This window comes from Monodon monoceros, unplaced genomic scaffold (assembly GCF_005190385.1).
Source record: "Monodon monoceros isolate NGI ecotype Baffin Bay Population unplaced genomic scaffold, NGI_Narwhal_1 Super_Scaffold_2, whole genome shotgun sequence".
NCBI classification, from domain to species: Eukaryota; Metazoa; Chordata; class Mammalia; order Artiodactyla; family Monodontidae; genus Monodon; species Monodon monoceros.
This window is the reverse complement of record NW_021703776.1, coordinates 97989834-98005340: the sequence shown is the minus strand read 5'-3', so window position 1 is coordinate 98005340 and position 15507 is coordinate 97989834.

The window sequence follows — 15507 nt, the reverse complement described above, 5'->3', positions numbered from 1 at the left end:
TGGGCCTGCTCCCAGCTCCTGGGGAGGTGTCCTCTGTCCCCTGGGGCCGGGATGGAAGAATCCAGCTTTCTGGAGCCCCTTTATCTCTTTCCAGTGCAACCTCTGTTGTTAACTCCTTGGTGAGCTGGGAAGCAAACGATTCTGTCTGTAGAGACAGAAGCAAAGAAGGAAAGGGAAAAGAACTGATTCTGAAAGAAGGCTGTTGAGAGCTTAACTGAGAAGTGTCCTGCAGAGCCTCCATGGAACAGCAGAGCTGAAAATTAAAGCACACACAAACTTTCTGAGTGACTTTTATTCTGAAGATAAAGTGCAATGCATATAATGAGTAAATGTGAGAGTGGTGGACACAGGGCTGTTGAATGAACCCCTCTGTGGAAAGGTGCAGCTCACAACGTGAACAGGGGCATCTTTCTGGAAATGGCCCCGGACTGAGGCTCTGGGCTGATAGGAAACAGTGTCGGGGCCTGCCCCCCGCTTCCAGAAGGTGGGAAGAACCGGTGAAGGTGCTTCTGCACTGCTGCCGGTTAGCGTGGGGTCAGGAGGAGGGCTTTGTGAACACACCTCTGATCGCTACAGCCCCAAAGCCTGGGGACAGAGCGCCAGGCATCCCCAGTGCGTTGTCTTCAGCAGCGTCAGTTTCCATTCTGTCCTTTCCTTGCCAGCCACTAAATCTCATTATTCACCAACACCTTCTACCACCTGCTCCAGCTCCCAGAGGGGCCCCTCCACTTACTTCGCCCACCCATTAGGAATAAATCGACTTCTAGACCAAGGCCTGGAAATTTTTCTATATTACAGTCAGTAACTTTAAATAAATGCTTATTCACTCAATTTTTCAGGCATTCCCAAAACACTCATTGTGTACCTGTGAAGAGGGGGTTTGTGTGCTAGGCAGAAGGAAGGCACGGATGAAAGAACTCAGGACACTCTCCCTCTCTAGTTGGGGAGCCAGAAAAGGGGATGGAAAATGAGAATACGAGGCAATAGGTAGCTGCATGAAGGCAGCATGGGGAACTCTGCCTGGAGGGGAAGGTAGGGTGTTTTTTGCCAAAGGCAGTGGGTAGGGGCTTAGAGATGGGGCAGGGGAATCAGAGGTGGGCCCTAGAGGCATAGTCTCTCCAAGGGATCAATTTCCATTCTGCCCCTGGAGAGCAAGGCATTTGATATCCAGTTCAACACAATTATTAGTCCTCAATGGACCATGCAAAGGAGAAGCAGCATGGCTGCTACAGTCACACTTCACCCCAGGCCCCTGAGGCGTGCACACCGCTCTTGCTGCGCTGGTCTCTGGGATGCTCATCCCCCACACACACCCACACACCCAGGAGCAGAGGCCATGATCCAGGCAACTGAGAAAACACTAGTCGGTTACAAGGGGCAAAGGGTTGGGGGAGCAATGGGAAAGCTGCCTCAATTATCTGTATTTGCTTTAATTCTTTGTTCCCTGTAACTTTGTCTGTCAGTTGAAATCATGATGGGGTTTGGACTAGAGATCATCTAGTTTCTGGAGACTCAGGCTATTTCTGTTTCAGTGACTCAACCGCCAACCATTGCCCTTCGTCCCCACTGCAGAAAAAAGAAAAAGATATATGTACTGTTTCCTCCATAATCAGGAGCTTTGGGGCATGATATCACCCTTACTTTCTTCGCTTTGCTCTGACGGCCAGTCTCATTCTCTAGAAAGGACAGATTATGCTGGTTTTATTATTTTAAGAAAATGGTCATTACTATTTTGAACTAAAGCGAATATAATAGAAAGGGTCAAGGAAAGACTTGTGGATTTCTCCCTTTTGCCCTGCACCTTAGCTCTTATCCCTAAATTCCTCGGAACACAGTGGTTAGGCCTGAGCTACTGAGAGATACTTACAGAGCTTCATCATTGACAAGGGTTTGCAGCTCAAACAATAGATAACCGTGATGGCAAAGAGAGCCTTGGTCCTCAGAGGAGACAATCAGATCTGATTGTACCGGGTCCCTTGAAAACTCCTGCCTTCTGAGCAAAAAAGCACCCTGGACATGCTGCCAGGGAAGCTTAACCCTTGGCAGTAACACTGTACCTGCCCCATCTCCGAGGGCTACTACACGAGAAGTGTGCTCCGACCCAAAAGCCATAGGAAACTGGCATTCAGGTTAAGTACAAATGAAAGGCTCAAACCTGCAAAAGGCCATTTCCAGTAAAAAAAAAAAAAAAAAAAAAAAAATGCACTTGTTATGAAACTTAGAAAAAGAACGGTATTGTTCCTAGTTGCTATAAGTGCATTTTTTAAGATTGTTTTTCCTCAAAAATGAATACTTTGCAAAGTTATTTTTTTTTAATTGGATACAAACTCAAAAGGTGAAAAGCTAGTCAAATTTAGCAGTGGGGGGTTGTATACCAACTTTAGTGACACTAACGTTAATAAGTTCTGGCAACCCACTACCATCGGACCAGCCAAGAGAACCACTTTCACTTTCATTATATAAATCTCTTAAGTAGCTACTCTAAATAAGTTAGGATGAGTTGTTTTAATCATTTTCAAAACGTCTTAATGTTATATGAGCCATACAATATAGTGCTACAGAAATCAATGCATTTCCTGATGATTTTCCCTAGATTTTAAACAGCTTAACACAAACTGATATTCAAAATGAATATAGTTGCATGATGGGAAATAGAAACAAATTACCAGATGGAAGCCTCTTGTCCTTCACAAATATTTTAGGACATCCAGGGATCACAGAAAAATAAATAAATAATGAACATATTTGTGCCCAATGTTTAGCCAAAAAAAAAAAATTAATGTCAACAAAATGAGCTTTGATTTTTTGTGTGTGTGATCGTCTTTCTGTCTATGATCTGCAAAATGCCTTCCTGCCTCAGGGCGGCAGCAGAGGGCAGTACTACACAGAAGATTCACTTTCCATCTAGAGCTTTGACTAGAGAACTTCTCGTCCACGAATACATTTTTTTTTTTTTTACTTTTAAAATTTTATTTTATTTATTTTTTTAGACAGCAGGTTCTTATTTGGTATCCATTTTATACATATTAGTGTATATATGTCAATCCCAATCCCCCAGTTCGTCCATGAATGCATTTAATGTTTATACTTGTTATATTCTAGACTTCTTTTCTTAATAATCCCTGATCGTTATAATAAGTTAAACAGTTAGGCCAAGTTTAATATGACCATATCCTTCACCTTTAAGAAAGACTGCTGCTGTGATGTAGAAGTTACCATAAAATGCTGAAAATGGTCTTTTGCCAATGGTTTTGTTATTGGGGCCAAATCCCACTCAATGATTAGATATAAGCACCCTCACCAAAATCCAGGTAAGAAATTCCACATTAATCAGAAGGAAATGAATGAAAATGATTAGAAAATGATCAAGACATCTTAGTTATTATCTTTGCCTGTCAAATCTTAATTTTCCTGCTTTAAATCATTTGTACTTTAAAATATTAAATGTTAAAGCGAATTGAAATTTTCAAGGATGGAAGAAAACGTGGGACGATTATGCTTAATACGAATGCTTAGGAGATGCCACTTTGTAAGGCATAACATTTGCTGACCTCACCTTCATCGAGCTTAGTCAGTAACAGAAAGTTCTTTTAAGTAATTGGAATAAGAATTATGAAGTTTCCTTGGGATCTGGGGCTGAGAGGAGTGAAGGGCTGAGCCTTCTGGGGGATGAAGAATAGAAGATACAGGCTCTATCCTCATCTTTATAATCTCTCAGCCAGTGATTGGGACCACTTGCCAAAGTAGGCTAGTTGGTTCATCTCTCCCACATTTGAAAGAGTCTTCAGTTCATTCGGATGGAAGGTCATTCTGGCCTCAGACATCTCTTACCAACATCTAAGCATTCAACTTCTGTTTAACATGGTAGCCTGAACACATGCATTTGTCTGAATTCCTTCTCTAATCCCGCTAAAACTAGAGTGAAACAATAGAAAAGGGGGAAAGAGAAGGGAGAGAAGACATACTTCACCCCTTCCTCCTGCCTGGAATGGGGACTGGTACCTGGAGTGGGAAAAGCCATTCTGAAACCTTGACTACAGAGGCCCTCCCAAAGGATGGCATAAGATAAAGAGAAAAGATCTTGGAGTATTGATGACCTGGTGGGGCATTGCTCTGGCCCTGGACACTGCCTAGCTCCACACTTCTTGTGATCTGACGACAATGAGTCTGCATGGGTTCAAGCCACTCTTATTTGGCTTTCCTGTTACATGCAGCTCAACACATTCCTAGCTGGTAGAAAGAGGATACCCAAAGCATGGGATATATATCACCAGATCATGGTGAGGTATGAGGAACTTTAGGTAGCACTGTACACGGACTTAAATAGCACTGACCCCTATAATGAGAAAAGTTATTTCTTTCCAGCTTTCTTTCAATCCTTATGATTACATCAAGGAGGGAAAATCTTAGTCTGATGATATGTCACTAATACCTCCCATTTGCTAAGCTTCTTTTTTAAGCAAAAGGAAAGTACCTCTTGCTGCAACAGTATCTCACTAGAATTTTAAAACATTACTTTGTTTCCATAGTATTCATATTTATGGTTCCTTTTACTTATGGTAATTGATATTGATTTTCTAATTTTACTGGAGATGTAAAGTTTTCTTGAAAAATGTATTTTTGGAAAATTACTTGGGAATAAAAAGGAAAAACTACTAATAGATGCAACAACATGAATGAATCTCAAGAACAATAATGAAAAAAGAATCCAGATACAGCAGTGGACAAAAAGTATGATTTCATTTACATGAAATTCTAGAAAAGAGAAAACGAATCTATGATCACAGAAGCAGATCTGCAGTTGCATAGAATGGGGGTTAAGGATGGGGGACTGTGCAAAGGGCCATGAAGGAACTTTATGTGGTGATGGGACAATTCTACATCTTGGTTGTGATTTCATGTATGTATACATTTGTCAAAACTCCTTGAACAGCACGATTAAAATGGGTGCATCTTACTGTATACAAATTCTACCTCAATAAAGATAAAAAATAAAAAAGTATCTATGTAAAACAAATTAATTTATTTAAAGAAAAATATTGTGTAAATAACCATTAAAGTGATACCTGAATTTCACCAAAACCCAGGAAGTGAGTTTCAAATGGCTGAGATGAGGAATATATGTAACTTCAGTAGGCATTTAACAGATGCTGAGGTCAAGGTCCTAAAACTTCATCCAGGAGATGCTGCTGGGGCTGGAGATGAGCACTGATAAGAACCAGGGGGCAGCCAGGAAGGAGGTCTGAAGAGGAGGTGGGAGGGGCAGACGTCACGATTAATCTGTTTCACAGCTGTGCTATGACCTACTTGGAAAAATAGCAATTCTTTAGGAAGATGCGCCATTTGGTCACAGGGCTCCCAGGGAAGAACCCTTTTTTTCATGTGCTGACCTGTGCTTTTCTTCAGAATATGCTGGAAACCATTCCATGGCACCCCGCTGCCTTTGATGATGTTTAAATTCCCTAATTTCTCTGGGGTTTGTCTTCCACAGGCGTGAGCCGCTCCCACCCCAAGGCCCAAGACCTCTGCTCTCCAACCAGACCCAAGAACTGCTCGTGGCTCTGTGCCCTCCCCTCTCCCTTTCAGCCTGAGTTATAACTACAGCCGTCTAAGGCAGGGAAGGGAAGGAGACCATTATTTAAGGGGAATCTTTCTGTGGCCAAAAGCGTTTTTAGCCAGCTCCGTCTAAGCAGTTCTCTGATATGATTCCTCTCTTTAAAAATCTCTGTGCGCAGGATATAAACAGATGCCTCTTCTAAAATGCAGGAGGAGAACACGACTACGTAAACAACAATCATGCAGGAGGTGATGAAGCTACAGGTGAAGCCACAGAGGTAGCAGTTTCGTTCATTGTTTTGTTTTTTTAATAATTTTTTTGAAATATAGTTGATTTACAGTGTTGTGGGTATTTTTTGTTTTTTGGGCTGCATTGGATCTTTGTGGTGCGCGGGCTTCTCGCTGTGGTGGCTTCTCTTAGTGCGGAGCACAGGATCTAGGCACAGGCTTCAGTAGTTGTGGCACGTGGGCTCAGTAGTTGTGGCTCACAGGCTGTAGAGCTCAGGATCAGTAGTTGTGGCGCACGGACTTAGCTGCTCCGCGGCATGTGGGATCTTCCCCGACCAGGGCTCGAACCCATGTCCCCTGCACTGGCAGGCGGATTCTCAACCACTGCACCACCAGGGAAGTCCTTCATTGGGGTTTTGTTTTTAAGTGATACATCTTAAACTCCCTGGCCCCGACCTACCTCCCCTCTTTATTCCACACTCCCCCATTTACTTGATCTGCCCTCCACATCTCACCACATCAAACCACACCCCACATGCTTCCCTAAAAGTATCTTTGAGGCTTCATCTCTCCCAGCAAGACTGCCTCCCTTGTTTCTCTTTTCCTCTCAATCTGAAGGAATCTTTTCTCCTCTGAATGCCAATCTAATTTTATTCACATGCCCCAGTCACAGCACTTTTCAGTTTCTTAAATGTGTCATAATTATGGAGGTGTATTATTATTACAAGTTGCCTGTGATGTCCAGTCCCCAAGGCACACACCAATGTGTCACCCCCCAATGCTCTCCTTCAGATGCATCTTTGGGGACGGCAGAAGCTTAGCAATTCAAAGGAGCTTGGCCCTTTGAATCTTTTCTCTCAAAACCAGCGGTTCTTAAAATCTTTTAAAAATCATTATGTTGGGCTTCCCTGATGGCGCAGTGGTTGAGAGTCCGCCTGCCGATGCAGGGGACGCGGGTTTGTGCCCCGGTCCGCGAAGATCCCACATCCCACATGCCGCGGAGCGGCTGGGCCCGTGAGCCATGGCCGCTGAGCCTGCGCGTCTGGAGCCTGTGCTCCGCAACGGGAGAGGCCACAACAGTGAGAGGCCCGCGTACCGCAAAAAAAAAAAACCCAAAGAAACCCCAAAAAACCATTATGTTATTTGGGACTCTGATGAAAGTTATGCATCTATTCCACAAAATTGCACATATTTGCGTATGTACAGACATTCTGTGTACAATGTCAGGGTGTTATGGATCTCCAAGCCCAATCATGAACCCAGGTTAAGAAAGTCTGATCTAAACCTGAGGAATGCAGATGGCTAACTGCAAAACCAGGACACGTTTGTCTACTTCCTCCATCCTTATCTCCACTCTCTTCTACATCCCCTTGTCCCACCCAGAGCTGCCCTTGGGAAGCAGTGCCCAAAATTACCCCTTCCTCCCAGTCATAGAAACCCTTATTCCCCCAGAGCACACCCAAGAATAGGAAATGTTTTAAGTATATTTTTATACATCTGTTTGAGAGATGGAAAGTTATGCAGATTTTAAACAGAATTATTAAGACTGAGTAATACAAAGGAAACTTACACATACAGTTCAGCAGGAGGACAGAACAAAATCATACTGTGCTCACGCCTGTTGGAGAACTATATGGGAATAAGCAAAGAAAACTGAAAATCGGAAGTGTGATCTATTGGGACGGTGTCTCTTTTTCCTTTGTTATATCTATATATCTATATTTACTAGACAGTATTATAGCGCTACTTACACAAGAAATAGGAATCTCATTCCTTCCTTGCAGCCAGCTCAACTAAGTTAGAATAAAAGAGGCTGAGTGTCAGAGAGAGACAAACACTGTATGATATCGCTTATATATGGGATCTAAAAAACACAACAAACTAGTGAATTAAACAAAAAAGAAGCAGACTCACAGATATAGAGAACAAACTAGTGGTTACCAGTGGGGAGAGGGAAGGGGGAGGGGCAATATAGGGATAGGGGATTAAAAACGGGTTATTATGTGATTATATGAAATCACGTGTGTGAAACTTTTGAAAATTGTAAGGCACTATAGAATTTAAAGACTTTCATTCAATTAAAAAAAAAAAGGCTGAGTAAACAAATTCCCACATGGTGTAGATAACACCGTATAAACCGCTATATCTGATCTAAATGGGATTCCCCCAGCCCGAAATGACCCTGAAAAGGGACTTTATCTAAGCAACCAGAGCGTCCTGGCCTTCTGCAAAGAAGCTGCAGGTTTCTTAACATTTTTTTCCAGCTTGAAAGAGGAAAAGATCCATTGAAATATTTTCCCAGTGTTTCTTCCAAGACTCCTGCGGAGGCGTGTGTGTGTTGCTTCTTTTATTTGCAATATTTATTTATTTTTAGCTTAATACATCTTGGGAATCTTAGTCAATATATAGAGAGTACCTCATCCTTTTTTTTTTAAAGCTTTTTAAAATTTATATTGGAGTATAGGTGATTAACAGTGTTGTCTCAGTTGCAGAAGGCTTGGTTTTTGAAGACGGCACTTGTTATTCACAGGCAGGGCTGCTGTAGGATGAGGGCGTCGGGGGGAGGGTGCATCAGCCTGGGGAATCCTCCAGAAGGCTCACCTGTGGCTAAGGTGGGCTAGGAGGCGGGCAAGTCGGGCTCTGCACCTCCGGGGAAGGGCAGGTGGGACGGCTCTGCGGTGCTTAAACAGGCCTCCTCGGGTGCCAGCGTCTAGAGGCTTCTCTTTGAAGAGGTTCCACCTGGACCTCGCGGGGCTGAGCAGGCGGGCCAGCGCTGAGAGGGCGGTGCGGGCGGGAGCCGCGGGCCGCAGGGAACAGCCGGCCTTTGTGCGGCGGCCGCGCTCATCCGGCCCCGGGAGGTGACCCGTTCGGCGGAATCGTCCAGGTGTCAGGTGAGGCAGCCGGACCGCCGCAGACCCAAACAGGAGCGCTTTGTGTGTTCTGGTTTGGCAGGTGGATCCCGGCTGAAACTTTTTTCCTTTTTAAAAGCCTTCTTTCTTTCTCCTCTGTACTAGTTTCTTTCTCTCTGCCCAAACCTGTGTTCCTCGGACACACCTCTCCCGTGGAAGGTTCCCGCTTGCAGGCGCCCGCGGTGGGGCGGGAGGGGACCCAGGCTTCGGGATCTGGGTTTGTCCCCACCCTGCCGCTCCTTACCAGGCAAGCGTTTGTCCCTCGCGTCTCGCCTTCCTCTTTCGTGACATGGTGTGCGAGCGCCTCCCGGCCCAAATGATGGAGGGGGCGGCCGTCGGGGGAGCGGTTCCCACCGCTGCTGTGCTGGACGCGCTGGCTCGCTGTGGCCCCGGTCCTTCCTCATCTGTCACCTGGAGGCTTCAAAGCCAGCTGGAATGGCCTTGTTCAAAGGCCGTGAGTACTGTATTGTTAAGGGTCGCTGCTGGAAGTTTTAAGTATTATTTTGGGGGGGGTGGCATTTATGTGGACACTGCGCTCCAAGGATAATCCTTGGCTCCGACCCTCTGGTCCACGGTGGGGTGCACTGGTTGGAGGTGAGTTTTTGCTTACTCAGGGCATTTGCCAGGCAGAGGCCTCAGGGCTGGATGGTGAAACCACCAGATTCGGCGGGTCGCAGGCCCAGAGCTGGGTGGAGGAAAGCAGAGTTGGTGGGTGAAACACCAAGGCTGGCCAGGTGTGGAGGAGTTGACAGGAGAATAGACTTGGAACAGTCAGCAGCAGGTGAACAGAATCTGGCAGAGGGATAAGGCTGGCCCCACCTGGTACCTGGGCTCTCAGATTACACACAAGTTCCTTATCTGTCCCTAGGATCATCAAAGCAGACTCATAATATTATTTAAAGCATTTAATTTATACCAGAACAATGGTCATTGCTGCAATATAGAAAAACATCATGTCTATGAAATAAAGAGCAGGGCATAATTATCATCATTAGAGTAGTGAAAGAGCATTCATTGAGCTCTTGCCGTTTGGGACTGTGCTAAATGCAGCCGCTCACCCTCCTGATCATTCTATGAGGTAGTACTATTATTATATCCATTTTTTTCTATTTTTAAAAAATTGAGGTGTAATTGACACATAACATTATGTTCAGGTGTACAACATAATGATTTGATATTAGTATATATTGCAAAATGATCACCACTCTAAGTCCACTTCACATCTTTCAGCACACAGTTACTAACTTTTTCGTCTCATGAAAACTTTTAGAATTTACTCTTAGCAACTTTCAAATATTCGACACAGTGTTATTAACCAGAGTCACGGTGCTGAGCGTCAGAACCCCAGGAGTAATTTACTTTACAAATGGAAGTTTGTACTTTTTGACCCCCTTCACCCATCTTGCCTGCCCTCCACACTCCCACCCCCTGAAACCACCTGTTCTCTGTATCTATGAGTTCTTATTTCTTTTTTAAGATTCCACATATAAGTGAGGTCATACAGTATTTGTCTTTCTCTGACTTATTTCACTTAGCATAATGCCCTCAAGGACCATCCACGTTGTCACAAATGGCAAGATTTCATTCTTTTCTATGGCTAAGAATAATATTTTCTTTACCCATACACCTTTTGATGGGCACTCAGATTGTTTCTATGTCTTGGCTATTATAAACACTGCTGCAGTGAATATGGGGGTGCAGATATATGTGTGGTTTTTATTTTTGGCTGCGTTGGGTTTTTGCTGCTGTGGGCCGGCTTTCTCTAGTTGCCGTGAGCAGGGGCTACTCTTTGTTGCCGTGCGTGGGCTTCTCATTGCGGTGGCTTCTCTTGTTGTGGAGCACGGGCTCTAGGCGTGCGGGCTTCGGTAGTTGCGGAGCACGGGCTTAGTTGCTACGCGGCATGTGGAACCTCCCTGATTCGGGGCTCGAAACCATATCCCCTGCATTGGTGGGCGGATTCTTAACCACTGCACCACCAGGGTAGTTCTGCAGATATCTTTTTAAATTGGTTTTTCATTTTCTTCAGATAAATACCCAGAGTGGGATTGCTGGGTCATATTGGTAGTTCTATTTTTAATTTTTTGAAGAATCTCCATATTGTTTTCCATAGTGTAGTGGCTGCACCAATTTACATTCCCACCAACAGTGTACAAGCGTTCCCTTTTCTCTACATCCTTCCCAACACTTGCTATTTCTTGTCATTTTGATAGTAGCCATTCTAACAGGTGTGAGGTGATACCTCATTGTGGTTTTAATTTGCATTTTCCTGATGATTAGTGATGTTGAGCACCTTTTCCTGTACCTGTTGGTCATCTGTATGTCTTCTTTGGAAAAATGTCTGTTCAGATCCTCTTCCCATTTTTCAATTGGATTGTTTGTATTTTTGCTGCTGAGTTGTTTGAGTTCTTTATATAGTTTGGATATTAACTACTTATCATATATATGATTTACAAATATTTTTTCCCATTCAGTAGGTTGCCTTTTCATTTTGTTGATGGTTTCCTTTGCTTTTTTATTTGATGTAGTCCCACTTGTTTATTTTTGCTTTTATTGCCTTTGCTTTTGGTGTCAAATCCAAAAAAAGATTGATTTGGAGGTGCTTACCACCTATGTTTTATTATACTCATTTTAACAATGAGATAATTGAGCGTCAAAATACTAACTTGTGCATGATCACACTTGTAGTAAGTGGCAAAAATGGAATGTGATGAGGCGTGTCTCAGGGTGCAATAACAAACTATCAAAGACTGGCTGGCTTAGACAACATTTATTTCTCACAGTTCTGGAGGCTGGAAGTCCAAGATCAGGGTGCTGCAGATTTGATTCCTGGTGTGGGCTCTCTTCCTGATTTGCAGATGTCTGTCTTCTCATTGTGTCCTCGAATAGTGGGGGGAGAGATCATCTCTCATGTTTTTGCTTAGAGGGCACTAATCCCATTCATGAGGGCTCCACCCTCATGACCTAATCACCTTCCAAAGGCATGGCCTCCAAATACCATCACATTGGGGATTGGGGACTCAACATATGGATATGGGGGGGTACACAAATATTCAGTCAATACCAAGTGGCAACAGCCTTTGGTTTTAACTTATCAACCTTCCCTAGCGCTCATAATTTTTCTCTGTATGTGACATTTAGACCAAGACATCAGCAGTTAAGTCATCCAAACATGACTGCACTTATGCTGTAGAATGTGGTTTTCATTTAATTGAAAATATCCATTGAGTACGTACTGCAAGCAGGAAGATACAGGCATGTGACCTCACCCCTGCTAATTACCTCCTAAAGGAGCAAATGGAAATGACAAGTTATTTCAAGGAAAGCAACACTAAAGTGGGACTTGTTGCCAGATGCTCCAGCTATCTGCTCTTGGTGCTGAAGTGACTGTGTGTGGTCTCACAGAGATCACTGTTCCCTGCTGTGGGACACTGTCCCCCTCCCCACTGCAGCTTCCTCCTGCCAACCTATAAGCCTTGAGCACATCCTACTGAGCCTGATAGCAACACAGGACAGTGGCATGGATTTCCCATCAGCAGTTGTTGGCCAAAAGTTGCATATGTTCTTTTTTTGGAAATATATTCTTTCGCCATTAGCATTCTTTACTAAATATATTACTACAATTTTATGTAAATTTCTTTTTCTTTAGTCATTTGCACAAACTGAATAGACTACTTGTAAATTGGATTATGCTTATAATTTTCTTAAAAATGCAATAAAAGTTCTTTATCCAAGCCATGAATTGTCTCGCTCTTTCCTTGAACATTCCTCAGGCTGAATGTATATTTCTACATATCCATCCACATTTGGGACAGGGGCATTGGGCTTGGCACCAGAAAACCAGAGTTGAGTCGTGGTTGGGTCATTTTGCAGCTGTGCGTCTCTGGGTGAGCCGCCCAACCTCTCCAGTCTGAAGTTCCTTGTCTGTAAACTGTGCTTCGGGAACCTTACATCATACTTTGGTGTTACCTTGTACAGGTAAATCACATACATTATTTACTTGGCTACTTAAGGACAGAGGTTGTTTCTCTTGTGTGTTTCTGGCCACAGAGCTTGCCAACAGCAGGGGCCAGTGAATATTTGTTGACAATCTCCTTATTAAAATGATGGTGTTTATGCCTCCATGTAAAGGATGGAAAAAGAGGAGAAGAGGAAGGTTACCTCATGGATACACAGAATCCTTTCTGAATTCAAGCTCTTGGGGATTAAAAAGTGTGCACTGGAATCACAGAAAGTTCTTGAGGCTAATTATTTACATTGCTAAATAATGCACAAAGGTATACAAGTCAAGTAACCATTCTTAAACAATAGTTTCCAATAACGAGTAGCCTGGAAACTCATCAAAGTGGTCAAGTTCACTACCATTACTCAGTCCTGCTGAGTTTCGCTTATATTCCTAGTAGTTTGGAATCTTTAAAAAGTTGGCTGCAGCAGCTTGAAGAGCAGAAACTGGGCATCTTCTGGTGCTCGCATGACTTTGGAAGCCAACTTACATCCTGTCTGTCTATAGGTAATAACATGGCTCCTTGGAAATGGAAACAGTTCATTCATTTTAAAAAATAAGCATTAAAGGGGCTTCCCTGGTGGCGCAGTGGTTGAGAGTCTGCCTGCCGATGCAGGGGACACGGGATCGTGCCCCGGTCTGGGAGGATCCCACATGCCGCGGAGCGGCGGGGCCCGTGAGCCATGGCCACTGAGCCTGCGCGTCTGGAGCCTGTGCTCCGCAACGGGAGAGGCCACAACAGTGAGAGGCCCGCACACCGCAAAAAAAAAAAAAAAAAAGCAATGCCTGTGTTCCAGGCATTGTGAGGCTAATGGAACCAATACAATTAATTGCATAACCGCCCCTAAAAGGGTTCTAATCTACCTGGGGACAAATTCACAAATTATTATAAGACAACAAAGGATCTGCTGAGTGACGACACAAAATAAAGCTATAAACAAGGGTCTTTGGTGTTTCGCAGGAAGGAGGAGCAGACTGAAGGGAGAGATGCGTTCCAGGAAACCACATCAGAAAGGACACTTCCCTTGGTTATAGCTAGAGGAGGTGCACTCAGCTGGACACCATCAGAGACCAAAGAAGAGAAAGAAAAGGGAGGCTTATCAGTAAAGGCACCTTCTCTGAAGTAACCCAGTAGTTGTCAAGACAGGGTGGCTGCCGCAAAGCCCTCTTCTCAGAAGCCGGACTCCAAATCTGGTGTGAGCTTTGCCAGCATTTCAGTCAGAAACATCACACCCGAATGCGTGGAAAGTTCTACCCAAAGCCTGATAGGTTACTAATTTTTTTAAAAAAATTGTCAGGTTTTACATAAAGACCAAGATCTTAATTTGCTGTTTCGAACTTGCACCTTCCTAAATTTGACCAAAGACAGATGTTCTGGTTTCTTTTAAGGGAAAAGAAACCTTCCTTTTTACAGGAGAATGTATGAAGGTTTCTTCTTACAGGAGAATGTATGAAGGAACATCAGTTTAGTACTTGGTACATTTCCTAAGCCCATCAAATTGGAATATTATCTGAGTAGAGGTGAAATTTTACTACAATGAATAAGAATCTGATTCTGCTTTGTTATTGTCTTGAGCCTGTTACGGTATGAGATCTAACTAGAACACAGGGTGAATTAACAGAAGCAGGGCAGCAAAGACCTGAACCAGACTCTGCCCAGATTACACTCCTGCTCTGCCTCTTACTCTGTGCACCTCAGGCAAGTTCTCTCTGCCTCAGTTTCCTCGGCTATAAAAAAGATAATAGCACCTACTGCACAGAGCAATTATTGGTAGGAAGTGTCATGTTTGTTAGATACTAAATAAATAAACACAGCACAACTCTTTCATTGAGTAATCTGTGCATTAAATATCCAAAGTGAGTATCATCCCTTTCAAAATAATCACCTTGGAAGAATTATTCCAGTGATGTAGCCGTCGGTCAGAATGTATCTGAAGCCAAGTGAAATTGTCTTCAGAAGCCGTGGCATATTCGTTTTTAGTATTCCTTGTGGCAGTGACTCTTCCTCTTTGGAAAGCAGATTTGCTTTTTAAAACAGCCCCAAGTCTGTCAAAGTCAAGGATGGTGAATGTGATGAGAACAAGCCTGGAAGGATGTTCTTGGCAAAAACGAGGTGTAATTAAAGTAATGCAGTCCATCTTCGTGTGTGGCTCACACTTGGACCCTGAAGGCAACTTTCAAAACAGAAGGGTTCCAACGATGCTTAAGCAATGGCAGCACTTTTAGTAAAGGACACGTATTAGTTATCCACGGCTGTATAACAGATTAACCCCAAACACAGCAATCTAAGACACTATCCATGGGTCAGAAATCTGGGCACGGTTAGCTGGCGCTCAGGCTGAGGGTCTCTCCCCAGGCTGCACTGAAGGTGTTAGCCAGGGCTGCGTTCATCTCAGCGCTCCACTGGGGAGACATCTACTTCCAAGCCCTCTGCAAGGCTGTTGGCTCACTCACGTGTCCTCAGGCCTGAGTGACTGTTGGCTGCAAACACCCTGCCTTGCCTCTTCCTAGGGCTGTTCTGTACAGGGCAGCTGGCTTCCCCCAGAGCAATTGCGGGGGTGGAGATGGGGCTGGGGGGAGAGAGAATCCTAGTAGAATCTACAGTTATTTTTGAAACTAATCCTGAAGGTGACACCCTATAAGTTTGCCTTATTCTTTTCCTTAGAAATGAATCAGTAAGTTCAGGTCTCACTCCTGGAGACGTGATTACACAGGAACTAATACCAGGAGGCAGAATCATTGCATAAATCCCTGAAGTGAGATGGCAGGGTTGAAAGACAACACTCATTTCAATAAGATCTCTCTCTCCCTCCC